This window comes from Leuciscus leuciscus, assembly GCF_965113295.1.
Source record: "Leuciscus leuciscus genome assembly, chromosome: 2".
Taxonomy (NCBI): domain Eukaryota; kingdom Metazoa; phylum Chordata; class Actinopteri; order Cypriniformes; family Leuciscidae; genus Leuciscus; species Leuciscus leuciscus.
In genome coordinates this window covers 35356284-35364147 of record NC_138726.1, presented here as the reverse complement: position 1 = coordinate 35364147, position 7864 = coordinate 35356284, and positions in this window count along the sequence as shown.

Here is a 7864-nt window from a genome sequence, read left to right as displayed (position 1 = left end):
AGCTCTATCTCCAGATATGGTTATATTGGGGGGGGGGGGAGCAGAATGCATTTTTCCTCTTGGCTTTTCCATCCGCACTACAGTCTTCTTGGCAGTTTGGAGTGAATATACACAGGCTGTTTAATGGTTGAGACACTTCCTGAACTCTAATAGTCTAGATTGCCAGTACAGAATGCATCTGTGTTTGGGAGACTGGTGGACCCAACGATTCTGTCATCAATCACTTTGTCTAATGTTCAATGTAGCTGGTGTGGTCTTTCACACACACACAAACTCTCACCCATGCATGCTCACTTCCATAAACACAGACACGCATGCACACATACATTAATTATACAATCACAACTTTCTATGCCAACCCCCTTTATTCCCCATTCTCACAAACACAAACAAATTTTTAACAGACAAAAATAAATTCTTGAAATTTTACTCAGATCATGTCACTGCCTTGAATGGTCTGCCATTATGGATCACAAAACATAATTTGTCCAGTGAGCAACAAAAGTTCTTGGGGTGAGGTCTATGGCTGCATAGCAACTAAACTCTGCACCAGCCATGAGCGCTTCTCTGTTTCCACTGATCTAAGGTCAGTTTAACATGACATTTCTCACTCTCAGCCCATTCAGAACAGGAAAAGCACTGCCTCGCACTCAGCTTTGTGCCCAGCCGAATAGAGGAGAGAAATGAGCGGAAACCTGTTGTTGTAAAAGTCATTCAGGCTCAGAGGAGGAACTCCTCTCTCTAAAAGTAGTCCGGCCTCCTTTACAATAAGTTGACAGATAGTCACTCTCACTCACAAACACTTTTTGGCTGCTTATTTTTGAGCAAAAAATGGTCATATTTGTTCTTTATGCTTTGCATTATCATAGGTTAACATTTTACTGCAAATTAACATTTTAGTCATTTTTACTGGAGAGTGCCGTTTCCGCCATGATTCTTGAGTCTTTTGTACACCTTTTGCTCCATCTAGTGGAATGGGATGGAAAGAAAAGCACATCTGACTCTCAGCAGGCCTGAAGCCAGACTTTGTTTGTGGAATGTTCCACGTGATACACACATGACAGCAACAACAATAAATCTTCCAGGTTGAAACTACCAGCAGCATTAAATAAAGATGTTCATCTTATTCAGGCATGTAATGAATCTTATTCCCTGAGAAATGGAGAATGTAGGCAGTTAAAGTTCATAGGCATGGTGAACATCTGTGGTGAGGCCATTTTCAGTCATGAGCCAGGCATGGCTGTCCCAATAATCACTATTTTGATTACCCAGAGTGGTTTTAAGAACAGCATGAACAACGACATTTAAAAGCTGCAAAATCTTATGCCTATTCAGTGTTTTATCAAGCATTCTTCTATTCTTTTTCTTTTGTTTTTATGGTTAAACTTGAACTCATGAAAGTTAAAAGCATATACAAAAGTGTTTGACAGAAATTGTGTTGTATTGATGTGGTATCTGGGGTCTCATTTATAAAACTTTGCGTAGGATCCTTACTAAAAGTGTACGTGCGCCCGAAAGCCAAAAATGGCGTAGGGGAGCGCAAGGCACAACCTAACGCATTTTGGTTTTGGCTCAATTATTAAAAATTAATTAAGTTAGATTAATCTTTTTTTTACACAAGCAACATACACATCTCTGCTACAAATGAACACTTAAAGTTTTTTTCTAGGACCTACCATTTTTCTTCAGTTGCACTGAAAGTGACAGAAGTGCAAATCTTACAACTTACCCCATATGCGGGGTTAATTGTAACAGACATATGGGTTAGTTGTAACACCTGTGTGTAACACACATAATTCAGTACTACCGGTATTTTATCTGTATAGTTTGATATTGTTTGTACATCTGTATAGATAGATATCCATACATCCATCCCTCATCCAAACATCCTTCTATTATGGATCAATATCATGGATAGAGATATATGAAAGGGCTGCACAGTTTTGATATAAATAAATAAAATAAAATAAAAAATCAGAAAATATTGTAATTACTATTGAATTATATTTGTGTGTGGCAGCTGCATGCAAAATTATTATTAGTAATAATAATAGTAATAATAACAAAAATTAGCTCAAAATCACATTTTAAAGGGTTTATTGCATGAAAAACAGGCTTTTTAATAAAAAACAAGTGATCAATGCATATTAACAAATGTGAAAAAAATCATACTTTGACATTTAAATTCCAGCATTGTTTGTGAAAGTCCAACAAAGTTAAATGTGGCAAAATAAATATATAAATAAATACTCAAACCTGAAAAGTTGTGTGGCTCCCTGTTTTCATTTCATTAACGTTGTACATTTGCGGCTTAGTTGTAACAGTGCTACAGAGTTAAGTGTGTTAAGCCTAGCTAACAGTTGCTAGGAGTTACTGATATGTTTCAAAATGGGTGCTATGTTTTAGCCAACAAGACAGTGATTAAGGTAATATAAAGTTAGATTTGGTGACGTACACACAACTCAGAAACCGAAAAAAACGTATGATGAAAAAATGTACTTGCATGATGCCAAAACACTTTGTCCAGTATCTTCACGAAATCTTATCAAAACTTTCCACAAATCCGCGGGGGACCAACTTCTGGCAGCGAGAGAAAAAGAGCGGAAACACAACCTGCTTGACCCTGACTAACGTTAAAGGTCTGTGTTACATTTAACCCCGCGTTAGGTTGTGCCCCGTGCTCCGCTACGCCCAAAAATATTCAGACTTATAAAACCGTGCGTACGCCAGAACCTGTGCAAAATTCCCTTATAAATCCCAGTCGGCGGAAGACTGTGCGCACATGTGTCTCCTCCCTGAAATAACCATATATGGAGATTACGACGCCTACTATGCATATCCTTCTGCATACCATTTGCATATGCTTATTCATCCACGTGATACCACGTTTTACTACAAGACATTACGAAATATGAGATACGGATGTTTATATCAGAAGTAAAACAGTTTAAATCATTCTTTTTTATTTATTTAAACTGTTATTGTGAACATGCACTGTATTAATGATTAGAACTCATAATGAAGATTTACGGTTTTACGGTTCATTTGCCCTTGGATATGTGTCAGTTTCACTAAACAGGCCTACGCGCTCGCTCGGGAACTGTGTTCTAGAAATAAATTTGATATTGAATATGAGGGTAGGCAGGCATAGATTCAGAGGCATAAGGTGCTGTAAGTATTACATACAACAATGCAACAATAATAACTTTTTACTTTTGATAAACAACTTTTAAAAACAAGTACTTCTGTACTTTTACTTAAAGCTGCATTCCATAACTTTTTGGGGTTAAAAATGATCCAAAATACATTTTTGAGCAAGTACATAACCAGCCAGTGTTCAACACTATCTGCTTGCCTTAGCTCGATTCAAAATGGTAAGCCTGTAATAATGTTTTTAATTCCAGTGGTAATGGTGGATTTCCGCGGGAAATTCGAGCATGTCTTAACGTCATTATGTCACATCTGTACACTGTAAAGAAGGTGTCTCGGCTAGTAGGCTATATTGTGCGTAAGGATGTTGGAGGTGGAGATTTATAGCCTTTTCTCACAGAACTTGATATAATTAAACTTATCAATTTGATGGCGGATCCAGAAAGGTTCAAACGACAACCACCAGTGACAAAAGACTTCGTTCGGATTTCGGAGTGGCTACAGAAAAAAACAGACAGCAACCGGGCCCATGCAAAAACAAGGATAATATTGGAAGGGTGTTAAATGTAGTCACACAATGCTGACGTTGTTAAAATTAACAATTTGAGAACAAAGTATAATTTGCACGGTTTGGCGTGATATGATAAGCGATCGTTAGATTTAATCAGCGCAATTTACTGCAATGTTTTTTTTCCTTAGTTAGTCAGAACAAAAATGGATGTTACTTACTTGTTCAGATGATATTTTCGGGTGAAAATTCTTATGTTGGTCATACTTCCAAGAAGTAGAATCTGTGATTCTGAATGACAGTATCCACACCGCGCGGCGACTGACAGCCATACATTCTCCTCAAATCATTGGATTCATCCGCGGCACGCCGAGGCACAACGCACGTAAAGTTGATAATTCCGCGAATAACTGCAATTGCAGATTTCGAACAGAGATGGTAACAAAGAGGAAAAATACGGACTGCAGCTTCAAGTAAACATAGGTCTTTACAACTTTTACTTGTAACGGAGTAATATTTGACCAGTAGTATCTGTACTTTCACTCAAGTAAGGAAGTTGTGTACTTTATCCACCTCTGGTAGCAGGGTGGGTTAAATCCACCTATCCACCCATTCTTTGATAGGAACCTGTGCGCACTTAGGGCTGTTATTCCCTGGTATTCCAGGGTGGCGTAGTCGAACGTTTTGCCATTATTGTCGTCTCCATTTGAGTTTGGTCCCTCCCCTACGGAATGCCAGATCTGACTTAATAATAAAAAAAAATACATAAATAAATATGCGAAGAAATAATAAATAAAATAAATAAATGGATAAATTTATCCTCCTTGAACTGCCACCTTAACGTGGTGGAAGGGTTTGAGTACCCGAATGACCCTAGGAGCTATGTTGTCAAGGGCTATATGCCCCTTGTAGGGTGTCCCAAGGCAAACAGGTCCTAGGAGACGGGTCAGACTAAGAGTTGTTCAAAAAACCCTTATGAGTGACATTAAATCGAGGACCGTGACGTCGCCCGGTATGGCGCAGCCGGGGCCCCACCCTGGAGCCAGGCCCGGGGTTGGGGCTCGTATGCGAGCGCCTGGTGGCCGGGCCTTTCCCCACGGGGTCCGGCCGGGCTCAGCCCGAAGGAGCGACGTGGGGCCGCCTTCCCGTGGGCTCACCACCTGCAGGAGGGACCGTAAGGGGCCGGTGCTGAGAGGATTGGGTGGCAGTCGAAGGCAGAGGCCGCGACGACCCGATCCCTGGACATGGAAACTAGCTCTAGGGACGTGGAACGTCACCTCGCTGGCGGGGAAGGAGCCTGAGATTGTGCGTGAGGTTGAGAGGTTCCGACTAGAGATAGTCGGGATCACCTCTACGCACGGCTTGGGCTCTGGAACCACACTCCTTGAGAGAGGATGGACTCTTCACCACTCTGGAGTTGCCCATGGTGAGAGGCGGCGGGCTGGTGTGGGTTTGCTTATAGCCCCCCAGCTCAGCCGCCATGTGTTGGAGTTTACCCCGTTGAACGAGAGGGTTGTTTCCCTGCGCCTACGGGTCGGAGATAGGTCTCTCACTGTCGTGTGTGCCTACGGGCCAAACGGCAGTGCAGAGTACCCGGCCTTCTTGGAGTCTCTGGGAGGGGTGCTGGAATGTGCTCCGACTGGGGACTCCGTCGTTCTACTGGGGGACTTCAATGCCCACGTGGGCAGCGACAGTGACACCTGGAGGGGCGTGATTGGGAGGAACGGCCCCCCTGATCTGAACCCGAGTGGTGTTCAGTTATTGGACTTCTGTGCTAGTTACAGTTTGTCCATAACGAACACCATGTTCAAGCATAAGGGTGTCCATCAGTGCACGTGGCACCAGGACACCCAAGGCCGTAGGTCGATGATCGACTTTGTGGTCGTTTCATCTGACCTGCGGCCGTATGTCTTGGACACTCAGGTAAAGAGAGGGGCAGAGCTGTCAACTGATCACCACCTGGTGGTGAGTTGGATCCGATGGCGGGGGAGGAAGCTGGACAGACTCGGCAGACCCAAACGTACTGTGAGGGTCTGCCGGGAACGTTTGGCAGAGTCTCCTGTCAGAGAGATCTTCAACTCCCACCTCCGGCGGAGCTTCGACCGGATCCCGAGGGAGGCTGGAGATATTGAGTCCGAGTGGACCATGTTCTCCACCTCCATTGTCGAAGCGGCGGCTCGGAGCTGTGGCCGTAAGGTCTCCGGTGCCTGTCGAGGCGGTAATCCCCAAACCTGGTGGTGGACACCGGAAGTAAGGGATGCCGTCAAGCTGAAGGAGTCCTATCGGGCCTAGTTGGCTTGTGGGACTCCTAAGGCAGCTGACAGGTACCGGCAGGCCAAGCGAACTGCAGCCCGGGTGGTTGTGGAGGCAAAAACTCGGGCCTGGGAGGAGATCGGTGAGGCCATGGAGAAGGACTATCGGCTGGCCTCGAAGAGATTCTGGCAAACCGTCCGGCGCCTCAGGAGAGGGAAGCAGTGCCCTACCAACGCTGTCTACAGTAGAGGTGGGGAGCTGTTGACCTCAACTGGAGATGTCGTTGGACGGTGGAAGGAATACTTCGAGGATCTCCTCAATCCCGCCATCACGTCTTCCATTGAGGAAGCAGAGGCTGAGAGCTCAGAGGTGGACTCGTCCATCACCCAAGCTGAAGTCACCGAGGTAGTCAAGAAACTCCTCGGTGGCAAGGCACCGGGGGTGGATGAGATCCGCCCTGAGTACCTCAAGTCTCTGGATGCTGTGGGGCTGTCTTGGCTGACACGCCACTGCAGCATCGCGTGGCGGTCGGGGACAGTGCTTCTGGGATGGCAGACAGGGGGGGTGGTCCCTCTTTTTAAGAAAGGGGACCAGAGGGTGTGTTCCAACTACAGGGGGATCACACTTCTCAGCCTCCCTGGGAAAGTCTATGCCAGGGTACTGGAGAGGAGAATACGGCCGATAGTAGAACCTCGGATTCAGGAGGAACAGTGTGGTTTTCGTCCAGGCCTTGGAACACTGGACCAGCTCTATACCCTCTACAGGGTGCTGGAGGGTTCATGGGAGTTTGCCCAACCAATCCACATGTGCTTTGTGGATTTGGAGAAGGCATTCGACTGTGTCCCTCGCGGCGGCCTGTGGAGGGTGCTCCGGGAGTATGGGGTCCGGGGTCCTTTGCTAAGGGATGTCCGGTCCCTGTACGACCGAAGCCGGAGCTTGGTTCGCATTGCCGGCAGTAAGTCAGACTTGTTCCCGGTGCATGTTGGACTCCGGCAGGGCTGCCCTTTGTCGCCGGTTCGGTTCATAATTTTTATGGACAGAATTTCTAGGCGCAGCCAGGGGCCGGAGGGTGTCAGGTTTGGTGACAACACGATTTCATCTCTGCTCTTTGCGGATGATGTTGTTGTGTTGGCCTCATCAAACCAGGACCTTCAGCATGCACTGGGACGGTTTGCAGCTGAGTGTGAAGCGGCTGGGATGAGAATCAGCACCATGGTCAATCCGAGGCCATGGTCCTCAGTCGGAAAAGGGTGGCTTGCCCACTTCAGGTTGGTGGAGAGTTCCTGCCTCAAGTGGAGGAGTTTAAGTATCTTGGGGTTTTGTTCACGAGTGAGGGAAGGATGGAACGGGAGATTGACAGACAGATCGGTGCAGCTTCTGCAGTAATGCGGTCGATGTACCGGTCTGTCGTGGTGAAGAAAGAGCTGAGCCGCAAGGCGAAGCTCTCGATTTACCGGTCAATCTACGTTCCTACTCTCACCTATGGTCATGAGCTTTGGGTCATGACCGAAAGGACAAGATCCCGGATACAGGTGGCCGAAATGAGCTTTCTCCGAAGGGTGGCTGGGCGATCCCTTAGAGATAGGGTGAGAAGCTCGGTCACTCGGGAGGAGCTCAGAGTAGAGCCGCTGCTCCTCCACATCGAGAGGGGTCAGCTGAGGTGGCTCGGGCATCTGTTCCGGATGCCTCCTGGACGCCTTCCCGGGAAGGTGTTCCGGGCGCGTCCCACTGGGAGGAGGAGGAAATGTAAAAAAATTATAATAAAAAATAAATAAAAGAGTATTTATACTTTTATTTCCTTATTTATGTATAATTGTATTTTCCCCATTTATTTATTCATTTATTTATTTATGCATTTATTTATTTCCACTTTTATTTATTTTCACATTTATTTATTTATTTATTTATACATTTATTTATTTCCACATTTATTTATTTATGCATTTATTTATA